We start from the raw sequence: 16,363 nt of genomic DNA, 5'->3' as shown, positions 1-16,363 counted from the left end.
TTGCTGAGAGCATTCTAAAATAGGAGGAAGAAATAAGACTTGCTGTGACAACTGTACACAGTGGTACTACCGTGCCAACAGGCCATCTATTGATGTTGAATATATTTGTGCAGCTTGTACTGTGTAAATAGTTTCTGTAGGACAAGGGTCAGTAATTACTTTTAATCATGGACTGTTTTTTTCCAGCACCATTTATTGGGGGTCCGACATTGTACAGGCAAAATGTTTGATTTTTTGTTTATTTCTTTTAATTCATCAAAGAACAAAATTGGTCTATAGGAGCAGTTTTACAGTTGTATATGAAGGCAGATATCAACAGCATGTTGTTGGGCCTCAAACCACAAGGTCACAGAGAGAGGGCCTACATGTAACCTGTGAGGCCTGACCACGAGGTGATTTATTCCTTTGTTTTCCCAGAGACAAATGAATAGTGCCAAAATGCTGCTTACAGACAATGGGAGCCCATTGCAAACTCCATTTCCAAAGATGCTTTGCGATTTTCACACCTCAGCAGGGAACAGTCAACATACAGTCTCATTGGCGGAGACACTCCTGCACAGCGGAGCGTCCTGATGACGCAGCCATGACATCACCGTCCCTTTTAAAAACTGAACGTGTCCTGAAGCACACGCCTTTCCCATGTCACTGAGCTAGGGGTAACTCCTGTTCCTTTGTGAGTCAGCTGACTAAAGGGGGTACCCCACGCACGTGTTTTCCCCTCATCGAAGACTCCCCTCGCTGGACGAGACGAGACTGTTCACCCGAACACATTCCCGGATCTGAGAGAGACCGCTGCTGCAACCAGCGTCCTCAAATTCCCTCGAGAAGGAAGAAAAACTTCTTCACCAAGTCGACTCTGCTGTTCTCTTTGCCATGCCGCTGAGAGCCAGCTGCCGTGCTTTTCGCCAACCGTGCGAGAACGGCCACCGTCTGCATCCGAGCCCAGGACAAAGCCCGACATAAAGACGGACTACACACACACCCTGCTTGCTTTCTGAAGCGACCAAGTAAGAGGCATAAGTCTGGGCAGAGACAGTGTTAATTGTGTGTTCTTATCAGCATCAGTTGCTGTTGTTTAGCATTTAGCTTTTAGCTTTTGCTATTGTTTGTTGTGCTGTTGACGGACCGCTGAGTCCATTTTTCTCTGTTTACTCAGGAGTATTTTAAGTTTTCTTGCGCAACGTGACTTCCTCCCATAGTCACGTCCGCGTCGCAGACCGACGACGTCATCACGTCAGGCCCCGTCGCCATCTTGTCGCACACACATACACGCGCACACACACACACACACACACACACATGCATTCCCCTGCATGTGTCTAACCCTGTACATAGCTGTTTGTGTTTTGTTTGGTAGGATTAGATTTCAGGATAGTTGTTTATTGAATGAAGCATTTGTTAACTTTGTTAATTTTGCTAAGTTTAATAAACACTGTTATATCTTTAAAGAGAAGTTCTTTTGTCATTGTTGTGTGTAATATTGTGAAAAGTGGCTGATTGAAGGAGTCAGAGCTCGAATTCACCCTTCTTTGTTCACCCTTGAATGTTGATATCTCTCAGATATTAACATTCTAGGTGAACTCCCATTTATGAGACTACCTTGTTTGGTTATTGGTCCCGGTTTCCGGGTGGTGCCCATATTTGTTCATTTATATTAATAATTCTATTAATTGTTATAATTAGTTAATTATCTTCGATAATTGATAATTATTGCAAATAATCAACTGTGTTCCTCACAGATCCAACAGTTGGTGCCCTAATTATTGATTAAGGTTAACAATATCTTATTTTCATAATTCATAATTATCTATGATAATTATGAATTCATAATTATCTATGATAATTATGAATTATTGCTAATAACCAAACACACTACTGCCCGTCCCAACAATGTTAATACCATCGACTGTAAAAAATAATTCGGTGTGACATCACCCACTGGTTTGTGGACTCCCTCTTTGGAGCCTTGAGTTTGCATTTTGACCATCGCCATCTTGGATTTTTGGAGCCAGAAGGCTATATTTGGACGAGAGGGTGGAGCTGACCCTCCTGCTAGCTGCTAGCTTGGTTAGCATAGTGCATTTACAGTATATGGTTAACTGTGATAGTGCTAATGCTAATTTTTGCCAGTGAAAAACAGGCTTAAAACCATTAAAAATCCAATTGAATTTTTTTTTTTTTTATCAGTTTGGGTTTTGGTTTGGCCAATATATTTAGAGATATGACTTCAGATGTAAAGGAGGTTTAATGTTGTGTATTTTTCTGTTTGAAATTTAATAAAAAACATTTGAAATAAAAAAACCCCATTAAAACAAATCTTACTTACCGGAAAAACTAAACACCCGACTCCTTAGTACAAACAAACACTGAACAAGGCATTTTTTAGGCGACCAAATGTTACAATTAATTTCATTAACTAAAAACACACTGAAATAGTGATGCTACTGTGGTAACAAATTGTGGCACCCACCTGTCACTCAAAGTGGCCATGCCCTTCATTATGCATAACTTTAATGGTGTGTTCACACCAAACGCAAAGCGAATTTTTCACGCATTAAGATTACATATGCCGGGCGACGTGAATGGCGTAAAAGTTGGAAATATTGAACTTGAGCGAGGAATTCGCGTGACGCTGTATCGAGAGAGCCTGTCAGCGTTTAGATTCTCCTGACATCACTGACGTCCTGGCGTGCTGTTGAGTCGGAAAATGGAGGACAAAATCGTTGCGGTGTGTGGTCACCCGGAGCTGTATGATACAACAGCGTACAGCGACAGAGACCGGACAAAAAAAGAGAACGCTTGGAGGAAAGTGAGCGAGGAGATAGGACTACCGGGTAAGTTTTGAAAATATGTGTCTGTTATTTCATTCCAGCTATCAGTTGTACTTTGCTATGGACCAAGTTAGCACTAGCATTAGCCCCAGTTAGCATAACCGTTCAGAGCTGGCTTTCCCAGCACAAGTTACTTGTCTGACTCACTAGTCATTTATATTGAACAGTTCATGTTTACGTGTGTTTCTTGTCAGAGGAGGTGTGTCGCAAGAAGTGGAAGGGCCTGAGGGACACCTATTTGAAGGAAAGGAGAAAAGAGTGTGAAAGAAAGAGCGGGTCAGCAGCAGGGCCAGTTAAGAGGTGAAAGTGCTCTGCGGTCCTGTTTTTCCTCGACCCCTTTGTTACACCAAGAGACACCAGTAGTAACATGGGGCGGGTGGTCGAGGAAGACAGGACCACAGAGTATGAGGAGCAGGTGTCAGACGCAGCAGCAGGGCCGTCAGGTATTGACATCGGAGGTTGGTTGACAGGAGAAGAGAGACACACCCCCACACCCACACACACACAAACACACGCAAGGAAAATATTTTTTGTATAGATGGATAACTAATTGTTTTTGTTTTTCCGATCTACCATAAGGCTAGAAATTATCATGGCTCGAACTGTATTATGTATCAATATGGTTGTATTTGTAAAATGCTTCATGTGCTGTAATTGACACTGAAAGCTAGAATGGTTAGACAATCATATATCTGCAAAACAAAAACCGAGACATTCTTATTACATTCACTACAGATAAGCCAGATCCTCTGAAGCCAGTGAGGCAGAGTCAAGTGTTGCTGCAGTTTCTGCTGCTGCAGTTTCTGCTGCAACACCACCCACAGGTGTGTACTTCAGAAAAGTCGGATTGCATTTTTTTTTATGGTATAAGTATAATTTCTGCATGAGTGATATGTTTTTCACTACTGTATTCATTTCATGTTTGAGTCATGTGTTTTTGTCTGTTGCTTTATCTCAGTAAACTATTGCATTGATGGAAATATGGTGTTTTGATTTCATACAGTGACCAGGAGGACCCGGAAGAGGACCAGGGGGAGTGACAGGGAGAGGGAAATAGAAGCATTCCTCCTGGAGGCTTTGAAAAGGCCGGCTCCACCTGCTCCACCTCCCCCCTCAGAGGACGAGCTTTTCCTCAAAAGCCTGGTTCATTCCCTGCAAAGACTGTCGCCTCAGCAGAAGGAATTTGTTAAATTTCAGATACACAAACTAATTTATGAGCCCAGCTCCGTAGTTCTCAATTTGGAACCAGCAGAATAGGTTATCAGGGCGACAGTCTTTGCAGTGAACAAACCAGGCCTTACATCATTATTTGTTTTTATTTTTTATTTTTTTAATTTTCTCATACACACACACACACACATACACACACTCCTGGCCTCCTCTGAGTCTGTCCCTGCCTGTTGCCACTGTTTGTCATCCATCCATGTTCAGGGGCTCCATGCTGATGTTTTTTATTTTTCATATTTTTAAAATAGTATTTTGTGTGTCCTTTTTTTGAGGCACTTTGTTGAGAACCATGAATGGTAGTGTTCTTTTTAAAAAAACAACAAAAAAATCAAAAAATGAAAGCACTTTATTTCCGTGATTTACTTCATGTTCTTTATTTACAAAAATATGGTTGACACACAAAGGAAACAACCTTATGTGCATTTCCTATGCTGTAAAATAGATATTTTGTTCATATCAAAAGTTCAGGTCAATATCAGGTTTATATGATAATTTATCTGCAGTGTACAAATGGTTTATGTTTGGTTAGCTGCTAATTGTGTTCATACTCCCAGTCTCAATATCTTCACTGGATATACTTAAAGACAGCTTATCACAGTGATGTCTTTTTTTTTTAAATGTTATTGTGTTGTGTTGTAATGCAGTGCAGACATGCTAAATTAAAGCTGTATTATCAATCAATCAATCAATTTTTATTTATATAGCGCCATATCACAACAGAAGTCATCTCAAGGCACTTTTCACATAGAGCAGGTCAAGACCGTACTCTTTAATTTACAGAGACCAAACAATTCCCCCATGAGCAAGCACTTGGCAACAGCGGTAAGGAAAAACTCCCCTTTAACGGGTAGAAACCTCAAGCAGACCCCGGCTCTTGGTGGGCGGCCATCTGCTTTGACCGGTTGGGTTGAGAGAGAGAAAGAGAGAGGGAAAGGGGGAGGGGGGACAGAAGAAAACAATCACAACTTACCTCACAATAATAATATATCATGGATAAAAATAAAAGCAGACACATTGTTCTCTATGAGTATAAATTAATGGCCTAGCATGCACAAATGTGGGCATATATTTATTTTGGTGTTGATAGGCAATATAGTAATATTGCATGAATTTTGCTCAATAGTAATGTGTGGGTGACTCTTAAAAGAGCCGTTTTGGGTGTGCTTGTGCACTACACAATCTCTTGCCATTGGACACTTCCCTCTGTAGAGAAGTAGGATGTGAAGACCTCCCTAACCCTGATGGCCTCTCTTGCTGAGTTGTTTGCAGCAAGTCTTCCCAGACCAGGCAGTGGCTCCACCTCACCAACCAGGATGCTCCCCCTTTCTGCATTCATCCAGGTTGTCCACCGCAGGAAGTTATGGAGCACACAGGTAGGCTTCACACACTTCTCTGCAACTTCTGGGTGGACCTCGGGGGCACGCCTGTACATCCTCCACTGCGATGAAAGGATCCCAAAGGCGTTCTCCACTACCAGCTCGGGACAGACGGTAATTGAATATCCGTTGCTCTTGTGGAAGGACACGCCCAGGGAATGGCCTCATGAGGTTCTTCCGGAGTGGAAAGGCCTCATCAGCAACAAAGACGTGTGGCTGGGGTCCTCGGTTGGTCAGCAAGTCAGCAGGCAGCAGGGGGGTGCCAGATCGAAGTGTCTGACCAAAGGCTGAGTTGGCCAGAATCCCGCTGTCACTCGTTCTTCCATAGCCCCCAACATCAATCGCCCGAAAGCAATATTGTCAGGAGAACTAGAGAGAATGTTCCCTTGTAGTTGAAGTTCTGGGATCCTGAATTAGCAGGGGCTTTCAGAACGACGTGTTTGCCATCCAGTGCTCCACAGCAGAGAGGAAAATTCCACCGCTCCTCAAACCTTTCTGCAATTGACCTCCATTCCTCTGTGGTGGGTACAGCCATGAACTCCTCCACGATGCAGTCCCAGGTAGCAGTGACAACATCTGGGACGATCTTGGAGACAGTGGAGACCCCAACACGAAAGCTGTTCGCGATGGTCCTGAATGAGTCCCCACTGGCTAGGTATCTGCAACATAGAAAACATTTAATTTAGGTTAGTAGTTGTGCAATTTTATTGATATGGCTGCACAGGTGTTTTTTAAATGCTCACTGAGTGTTTATACTGATGGTGGGAAATTATCTTTTTAAAATGCGAACATCTACCAACCACTATGTTCAAAGTCACCTGCCACTTAATAATTATTTTGTGTCTGAATTTACCAGCCACTAATATTTTACCAGCATTTGGCTGGTGCTAATTTCCCACCCTGTTTATATTATTTTATTGTGGTGGATAAAAGAATAACAAATTTTCCTTTGAAAAACACAAAAAGCAGATAAAGAGATTAAGGAAATAAAGCTATTAACTTTAAATCTATTAACATAAATCATAAATTGTACAACAACCACAATGAAAAATACAATATAATATGAAATTATAAATTTAATTTGGAGTCATACTGCTTTCGTAAACCAGATAATTCAGCCGATGTGTGACTTTTTAGATACAGTGAATATTTGTTGATTTTGACAGACCAAAAACTGCAACTCACCGGAGACAGATGGACAGGCGCAGCTGAGACGGAGCGCCTGTAGTTGGTATCCAGCCATAATATCCTGGCACCGATCCTCGCCAACAGGTCATCAGACTGGGCCCTGGTCAGCCTGAAGTACCGCTGGAAATGGCCATTGTCCAGGCACAGGTCCTGGAGAAGGCGGTGAAATTCACCCAGCTGTGTGCGCCTCTGGATAATGTCATGGATCCAGACACGGTGGCGTTTGGGTTTCCGCTGTATCTTGGACTTCCACAACAGGTACAAGGCAGCAATGGTTGTAACTTCAGTCATGGTTGATGATAGAAAGAAATGGCAGAAATAAATTCTCCTTTTTTCTGGTGAATATTAGCGAGGGAAAAAAAGTCGCACGAGTGACGTGAATAAGACAAATGATCCTGCAGCCAAACTCGTGCGAGTAAAGCGAGGCGAAAATTTGCTTCGCGTTTGGTGTGAACACAACATAAGCCTTAATAAAATGTAAACGGGTGAGTTTTTGTACCAGGCTGTAAGCATGTTTATTTCTGCTGTAAAGCTCAATGTTTTAATCACAGACTGTAAAAAATATGGAAGTAGTCACCGTGACCCATTGGTTTGTGAACTGTCGTTTTGAAGCCTCGAGTGTAGCGATTTGACCATCGCCATCTTGGATTTGGCTGTTGCCATGTTTGATTTTTGGAGCCAGAAGTGACCATATTTGGACGAGAGGGTTGTGCTGACCATAGTGCCAGCTGCTAGCTCTGTTAGCATGGTGCATTTACAATCTAACAGTGATCATGCTAATGCTAATTTTCGCTAGCGAAAAACAGGCCTAAAACTGTTAAAACAAAATGTACTCACTGGAAAAACTGATCATCTGACTCATTAATGGTTCTTTTATTAAAACCAAACACTGAACAAGACTTTTTTTGGGCGATCACAATGTTCAATTAACTTTAGTGAACTGAAAAGACACAGTGAAATAGCAGCAGCAAAGCCTATGGTTACGATACGTAAAAACCATTGTCGCTGTGGTAGCGCCTTGTCAATCACAACGTAGCCATGCCCTAAAGCGTACCCTGCTTTATCGTCAAATTTAAATTAAATGGGACCATAATTTACAAAATGAACATCATGCTGTATTGAAGAAGATTTGAAACTACCAATTGAGATCATAAACTCATTAGGAAACAGTTTACTGAGGTAATAAATGAAGAGAGAAGTAGGGTCATTTTGTCATAGACTTCCATACAATTGGACATCTTTTTGCAGCCAGTGGAGTCGCCCCCTGATGGCCATTAGATAGACTGCAGGTTTGTGGCACTTCCGCATTGGCTTCACTTTTCAGCCCCAGAGGCTGCCACTTGGTTTTAATATGGGGTCTATGAGGATTGACTTGCTTTTGGAGCCAGCCTCAAGTGGCCATGCAAGGAACTGCAGTTTTTGGCACTTCTGCATTGGCTTCATTCTTTAGCCCTAGAGGTTGCTTGGTCAATACTCATCTAGCAAAAAATGTCTCATAAACATGAACATATCTTCTGTGTTACACTTCAAGACTAGAAATGTAATTGATATCTCATCCACACAGAATAAAAAGTTATCTGCCTTATTTATAGTTGGAGCAAAGTGCTTGTATTGACACAAATCTGTTCTGGTTAGAGAGGCCAAATTATGATGTATGCCTATTTTATTCATCTCATAAGTTTATAAGGTGTTATGAAATAATATATAGTGGAATGTATATGAGCCTTATGTTTATATTGTTATGAAGAGTCATTTAAAAAACTTGATGTAATATTTAAAAGGGAAATTTCTTGTTAAGGGGACAAATATTTTTGTTTGGGAGCAGGATTTGTCCCATGGGCCAATATTTGCCTGCTTCTGCTGTAGGGGTTGGAATTGTATTGTTTTGAAATGTTACTCAACAAGAGGTAGGCCTAGGTGGTAGAATAAACTTGGCTTTACTCATGTAAAAACTGACCCAACAAAATTTGACTCCCCATCTCTACACTGAAAAAAATGTTACTTTGAATCAACTTTTAAAAATCACTCTAATTTGTTGCGTCTAAATTTATTAGTTCTCGTCAAATTATATTTATGATTTGGTTCAAACCTTACATTTTGATTTAGTATCAATCAAAATATTTCTTTTACCAAAGACAAAAATGTACATTCACACAAAGTAAAAACATTATTTATTATAAAGACCATAAACCTTTTTTTTTTTTTTTTTTTCACTTTGTTACAACCTAAGTTTTTCATTTTGGTAAAACCTAATATTTACAAGTTCATCTAAGTACAGATTTTACTTCTGAATAAACTAATTAAAACACTCTAATTTTGTTACAGGCAATTTTATGAACTTTTCTCAAGTAAAATGTCTGCTTCAGTACAAACTATAATTTTTAATTGTACCTTAATCAATATATTTTCTTTAGTCACAAGCAAAAATGTTACAAAATACAATAAAATGTTTTGCTTTTTTACAACTTAAATTTTACCATTACTGTTTGTACATCTCTCCTACACTGTAAAAACTGTTACTTAGATCTAACTCAAAAAAAAATGAGGCAACATTTTCCAAGCATTTTTTTTGCTAATTTAGTAAACTTCGTGTCTTTTTAAGTTGAGAAAACTCAGTAATAAAATTTTAGCATAAAATAAAATTTTCAAGTGGTCTTCAAAAAAACAAAACAGTTCCACCATTGTAAGAATAGACATTGGTACAATAGCATTTTAACTACATCCAACTTCATTAAATTAAGTGCCATTAAAAAAAAAATTACTTTCATTTTACTTTTTAAAAAATATTTACGAATGCTTCCTCTCTGATATCAAAGCACAATCTACTTAAAATAATTAGCTATCATTGACATACATTTATCAAAGACAAGAGTGGTATTGTTTTACAACATTTATTGAGCTGCCAATGCAACCACATGGCCCACATAATCCTATTCATCAAGGTCATGAAAAACGAATAACATTATTGCACAGAAACAACTGTCCAGGTTAGGCACTTGTTTTGAGCCCAGTCAACAAAAAGTCCTTTAAAGGCTTTCAATGTTTTGAAAGAAAAGTGGAGATTCATATACATCATTCTGTAGAGATCACACTAATCAGGCTCAGAATAACACGTGGCATTCTCAAACTGGAGAAGATATTTCACTGTGCAGGCCAGACATTTGTTTTGGGCCCAGTTCCACAAAAGGGCCTTGAAAGGCCAACAATGTGTTGAAGGAAACTGGAGATTCAAGTACATCAATCTGAAGAATCACACTTAGACTCAGAAAAATATAACATTATTGAACAACAACAATAAAACAGTCAGTATGGCATGTGAGGTCAACAATCACATTTGACTGTCTATGCTAGAAGCTTGCTTTTGAGGCTCATGAACCTGGGGGATGATTTTGGGCAGTTTTGAGTGTCAAGTCCAACAAACAGTCTTTGAAAGACCTAAAAGGTTTTGTGAAGTCTCGCTGGGTACTGAAGATACATCCTCTGGCCAGATTGTCGAGAGATTTCAGCACAGGGATTCCCTTGATTATAATTCCCACTGCATCTGGCTCATGGCAAACGTAGATCCTCACACTGTGTGTTTTCAGGTCGTCATGTGCACTGGTCTCTGCTATTCCTGGTGCAACAAACAAGAACAGACATTAAGAAATTGTTTCATACAAGTAAAGAGAAGTTATGAGTTTTGAATCAGATGCTGATAGATAAAGAGCTCTAGATGGATAACAGTGTTTCCTGCGGCACTTTATATTTAAGGCGGCTGGTTTGACAACAAACGCCTCCCGCCTTAACTATGTAAAAATTTAACAAAAGAATCCTTTTTTTAATAGTAACATCAGTGCTACTAGATGTCTTGCATATTTCTCAACAGTTTGACACAAAAACATGTACTGCATTAACCTCTAAAACCTTTACATCAATCTGATTTATATAACCGCTTACCTAATGTGTGGTCATGGACACACAGAACTTAGTTGGGGAGGCTGAATTGGTCCTTTGCGTTGATCTGAATGTCTCCTGAAGAAGCAACACAAATGAAAGAACTCAAGATGACCATATGAAATTTTCCTCCAAAAATGTACACTTTGCAAAAATTCATCCCAGTCACAATCATTAAAATGATAGTTATTATTATCATTACTTATTTGACGTAACATATCAGGAACTCATACCTGATCAGTGTATAGCCTGCATCAGACAGCACTCAGCACTGTAGAAGCAGAGCGGGAACACAGAAGAAAAGCGATGCACTGTGGAGCATGGGGACAGAAACAGCAAAAAACAAAAAAATATTTTATCCACCTAACATCAGCAGGTGTGTGTGTGTGTGTGTATGAGAGAGAGTGAGCGGGATAGAGCAGAGCTGAATGTGTGTGTAAGACGCTACGATTATGTGCCGGGCTGAGCCCCGGAGAGCCCCTAACCCCTGTGTGTAACAACAGACTACAATTAATAGGATATTGCAGCTCAAATCACACCCATGAATAAACAAACAACCCTTAACATGTGCAACTCAACGTACACAAGCATACATACATCGCTAATACCAACTGAACATCACAGCAATCTCAGTCAAAGTCACATAAAAGAGCTAAGTAACTAGCGGCTAATCGTTAGCATGCTAATCGCTAACTTGCTAGCTCACATCTAAAACAAAAACAGAATAAGTCTGACATACTTAGTCTATTGCACTTACATATTAAGGATGTACACAGTCCAGCACACAACACAGGCCACACAGAAGCCATATTTGACTAAAAATCAGCATTTTGACGGTAAGTTACCTGTTTGAACTTAGTGCGCATTTTGAAACACCTTATGGCATTGCAAAGAGGAAAACGCACACTTAGGTATTACATAGAGCAATACAATCACGGGTGAAAACATTTAACTTTATGCAAGAAAATGATCACTTACAAGTTGTGTAGTTTGTCGATGAAAAAGCCAGGCAGGTACTCTTGCAGCTTTGTGGGAGAACAAGTTCAGACTGGTTCCAATTGGAAGAGTCCTGAGGATTTACTTATTCAGTAAGTCCTTAAACTAAGTTTTGTGAAATCAGTTTATTGTAAAGTACCAGGAAATCAAATTTATGATAGAAAATTATAAGTAATTAAAACATTCACACTTTTTGCTTTTCTGTAACTTCAGCAGTCAGTAAAAGAAGACAAAATCAATTTATTGTAAAAAAAAAATATATACATTTTATAATTAAGTCACATGGACATTGCCACTGAAGGGCTTTTTACAGTGTATAAAACTTGATATGTAATCTAATACAGCGATTCTCAACTGGTGGGTCGCGACCCAAAAGTGGGTCGCGGACACGTTCTGGGCGGGTCAGGGACAGCTTGTAAAAAATAAATGAATTGAAAAAAAATAAAAATAATTAATGCTCATCTGATTTTGTACTCGTCTTTTATCTTGAAAAAAAAGACAGAAAGGCACGCGTCAGACGCGCGCAGCATTCTCGTTGCCATGGTAACCACCATTCGTTTGCCGGTAACCCTTCTCTTTAAATTTGTGATGCTCGGAGGCAAGATGGTGAAACGCAAGAAGACAGACTTTGAAACTCTGATCAAAAGTAAAGTACATGCCCAACTGTCTCACTGACTTCCACAAAAGACAGGTTGGGTGAAAGCATCTTGTTTTGTAGCCTTATTTATTTTATGCAGTTTTGATATTTAAATGTATTGTAGTAACTTTTTTTACATGCAGTTGGCATGGTCCTCCTCAGTTTCTTACAAATGTACTCTGAATGCAGAGATATGCAGAGAAGTGAAATATCTAATTTTGTGGCCTTATTTATTTTGTGCAGTTTTGATATTTAATTTTATTGCAGTAACTTTTATACATGTAGTTGTCATGTTCCTGCTCAGTTTCTTATAAAAATTGCTCTTACATTTGCTTTGCATGCATATGTATAAATATTTAAATGTGTTTTTCAAGGTTATTTTTCAAAAATAAATTTGTCTGGTTTGTATTCTATAAAAGTGGGTCGCGACTTAATGACCGTGGGAAAATGTGGGTCCCAGGCTGAGACCAGTTTAGAACCCCTGATCTAATAGCCATTAAGTGTAAAAACAGAGTTTCTAACAGCTATCCATTGATAAAATTTGAACCATTACAAATGCAGACCAAGAGACAAAAAAAAAGAGGAAAAAATACAGTTCAATCACTGGGGGTACAATCTACGAACAAACACTGGTCTTTTGGGCATAAGTCAGTTTAAGAACAAACATTAGAATTACTAGTACAACTGAACTGCTGGTCATTGTGAATTCAGCATTATTCACATTTTCAGTGTTAATATCAGTGCCATAATATTCATACCACAGACCGAACTCCGTTAACAGAGAAAAATCAGAAGGCCAGTTTTGAATTAAAGTCTGTTTCACTCATTTACATTTAACAATGACCCCTTCCATTATCCTGGAATGTATTTGAATACGAGCTATAAAACAGAACAAAAAAACATGCTGTATCCAAATGTCTTTCTTTGATCAATCCAGTATTTAGAGCTGGACACTCAGACTGCACACTCTGCGTGTCATTTTCTTTGATGCCATCTCCATGAATATTTTCTGCAGTCCATCAAAAGTGTATCTGAGTTCACTTGGATAGCTCAGGTTTAGAGCATAGTTGACACCATATAACATGGCACATGCGTGTGCGACCAATTGCAGCTCATTAAGGACTTCCACATCATCAATAACAATCCCAATGTCATGTGGTGGCTGGAGAGGATCCTCCTCCTCCCTGATGACAAACACTGCCATTGTACACCTTTGAAGCTCAGTTTAAGCATCATCCTGCTGAACAACCTGATAAAAGACAAGACATTTATTTGAAAGTTATTATGATGAAACCAATGTCTGATGTACCAATATAAAAAATTATCTACGCAAACAATTCTCACAATCAAATCTCAGCAAGTCAACAGCATATGCCACATAGAAGTGGTATACATCATCTGAAAGCCAGGAACCTTGAGATTAATTTGAGATGCAGCTCTGCACTGTGTGTCAAGTTTTTCTAGTTGTAAATCTGTAATAAACATTGTGTTTTGGTTAGGTGCCTATTCAAATTTTGAAAGTTTAGAGTGTATAAGGGCTTAGAACATTATGATTGAAGTATGTGTCGGCCATTCACATGATCAGTGATGTCTTAAGTTGTTGCAGCAATTTTTAGGTTGATACCATTTGTTACACAGATTTGGTGGAAAATTTAACCAGTTCTGACCAATCGAGAATTGTTGTTGGAGCTACAGGAATTGTAATTTGCAAATGCTTTGAGCAAACCAGTTAAAAGGCCTGTCTAACTCAGAAGATAACCGTAGCACATCTTTCAACGTAATCTAACTCCACAATCAAATGTATTGACAAAATGAACACAAAATGAACTTGCTTCTATTTACATTGTTACTATTTATATGATATAAGGCAAATTTTGATGTATTGAGCAAGAACAGACCTGATCAAGAACTTTCAGTATATTCCGGGTCTTGTCTCTGACAACTCCTCCCTTGTTTCTGATGATTTCAATCAGCTTGCCGTGGTGCTTGTCCAAGGAAGCCAGGAATCACGGTTGAAGTGGAACAGTTGTTTAATCTCATGCATTCAGCATTGATCTTTAAAAAACAAAATAGCACATGCATATGTTATTGTAACATTTTACAACTGTGTAGTGAGCCAAAACATGCATTTTGAATTGGTTTGGCCCAATTTTTTAGCAGTTTTCTCACAACTGCTGATAGTATTTATTTTACAGGCCACCACTGACCTATTGCCATTTATTAAAAAAAGTTACCTCATCCATTGTGAACAATGCAGGCTACCTCTGTTTCAACTGTGGATGAGAGACAGGGCAGGCAAATGCATCACCTCTATCAAATTCTGTTTTGTTTGCGAAAGTTTTAATACTTTCTTTCGTTTTTACTCCAAAGGTTTATGTCACTTACAGCAGTGTGCATTTCAGCCGTCAATTCGATAAAATGTGTCCAAGGAGTTTCACTTTCTTCACCTCACTTAGCTCCACTGCCAGCTCTGTTTTGTCTGTGTGTAGTGGGGAGCCCAGTCCGCCCTGGGTACAAACATGTCCAGACACAGAGCAGGACAGCCCCTCTCTTGGTTTGTTCAAGCACTATAAAAAACGAGCCTCATCATACTATCACTGTATTTCCTTACGTGCCAACAAAATAACATTAGCAACAATATTAACTTTTCTCGTGTCAAACAACAGCAATGAAAGCATTGCCATATGCAGGAGCAACTGATGCAACCTTGTTTAGCTAGCGTTAGCGTTAGCTAGCGTTAGCTAGCGCTAGTGCACAAAATACAAAGACAGTCTGTTAAAGTCTGTAATGTAGTTGTCCACCCTGCTACTAACCATAAATGTGCATGGAAAACGCACTTTCCCTTAAAACAACACAATTTCAAATTCTTACCTTGTTTAAAAGAATTTTCTTGTACAACAGACAGTCTTGACTTTCGATGCGAGGTAATCAATCAATCAATCAATTTTTATTTATATATAGCGCCATATCACAACAGAAGTCATCTCAAGGCACTTTTCACATAGAGCAGGTCAAGACCGTACTCTTTAATTTACAGAGACCCAACAATTCCCACATGAGCAAGCACTTGGCGACAGCGGTAAGGAAAAACTCCCCTTTAACGGGTAGAAACCTCAAGCAGACCCCGGCTCTTGGTGGGCGGCCATCTGCTTTGACCGGTTGGGTTGAGAGAGAGAAAGAGAGAGGGAAAGGGGGAGGGGGGACAGGAGAGCAACAATCACAACAACAACAACAAGCACAAGCATCAATAGACAGGGAAGGATGCCATCAGGACTGTGAGGGACCGCGAAGGCTCGGCCCGGGACTCAGGTTTTCCTGTGAGATGAGAAAGCACAAAAAACTCCGGGGAAGAAGCAAAGTTAGTGACATGCATTGATGTTACATGAATGCATACAGATGGAGAGGAGGAGGAGGAGAGAGGAGCTCAGTGCATCATGGGAAGTCCCCCAGCAGTCTAGGCCTATAGCAGCATAACTAAGGGCTGATCCAAGGCGAGCTTGGTCGGCCCTAACTATAAGCTTTATCAAAAAGGAAAGTTTTAAGCCTACTCTTAAACATAGAGAGGGTGTCTGCACCCCGGACTGAATCCGGTAGATGGTTCCATAGAAGAGGAGCCTGATAGCTGAAGGCTCTGCCTCCCATTCTACTTTTAAAGACTGTAGGGACCACCAGTAAGCCTGCATACTGGGAGCGCAGTGTTCTAGTGGGATAATACGGTATTATGAGCTCTTCAAGATATGATGGTGCCTGACCATTAAGGGCTTTGTAAGTTAGGAGAAGGATTTTAAATTCTATTCTAGATTTTACAGGAAGCCAATGTAGTGAAGCTAAAATGGGAGAAATGTGGTCTCTTTTTCTAGTTTTAGTCAATACACGTGCAGCTGCATTCTAGACCAGCTGGAGAGTCTTTAGAGACTTGTTAGGGCAGCCTGATAATAAGGAATTGCAATAATCCAGCCTAGAAGTAACAAATGCGTGAACTAGTTTTTCTGCATCTTTTAGGGACAGGATGTGCCTGATTTTTGTGATATTACGTAAGTGAAAAAAGGCAGTCCTTGAAATTTGATTTATGTGGGAGTTAAAGGACATATCCTGATCAAAGATAACTCCCAGATTCCTTACGGTGGCGCTGGAGGCCAGGGTAATGCCATCCAGTGTAGCTATATTATTAGATA

The 16,363-nt window shown here is 39.7% G+C and overlaps 2 long non-coding RNA genes across 4 annotated transcripts; one reads left to right on the top strand and one right to left on the bottom strand.

Annotated features, from left to right (window-relative positions):
* The first annotated feature begins 3,009 nt into the window (after positions 1-3,009).
* LOC121901577 lies at positions 3,010-4,739 on the top strand. The gene is made up of 3 exons (XR_006097329.1): positions 3,010-3,289; positions 3,567-3,655; positions 3,835-4,739. It is a non-coding gene; the product is annotated as an uncharacterized LOC121901577 (long non-coding RNA).
* Positions 4,740-9,497: 4,758 nt separating this feature from the next.
* Positions 9,498-15,147, bottom strand: LOC121897574. Of its 3 annotated transcripts, XR_006096252.1 has the most exons (8): positions 15,060-15,139; positions 14,574-14,755; positions 14,423-14,461; positions 14,087-14,243; positions 11,534-13,437; positions 10,789-10,866; positions 10,559-10,633; positions 9,498-10,235 (listed from the first exon to the last, which is right to left on the bottom strand). It is a non-coding gene; the product is annotated as an uncharacterized LOC121897574 (long non-coding RNA). The 3 variants fall into 3 exon arrangements; XR_006096248.1 differs by having other exon boundaries at positions 14,574-15,147; XR_006096253.1 differs by lacking the exon at positions 14,423-14,461 and having other exon boundaries at positions 14,574-15,147.
* Positions 15,148-16,363: the final 1,216 nt, after the last annotated feature.

This window comes from Thunnus maccoyii, chromosome 1, assembly GCF_910596095.1.
Source record: "Thunnus maccoyii chromosome 1, fThuMac1.1, whole genome shotgun sequence".
Classification (NCBI taxonomy): Eukaryota; Metazoa; Chordata; class Actinopteri; order Scombriformes; family Scombridae; genus Thunnus; species Thunnus maccoyii.
This window is presented reverse-complemented; position numbering and strand designations above follow the sequence as displayed.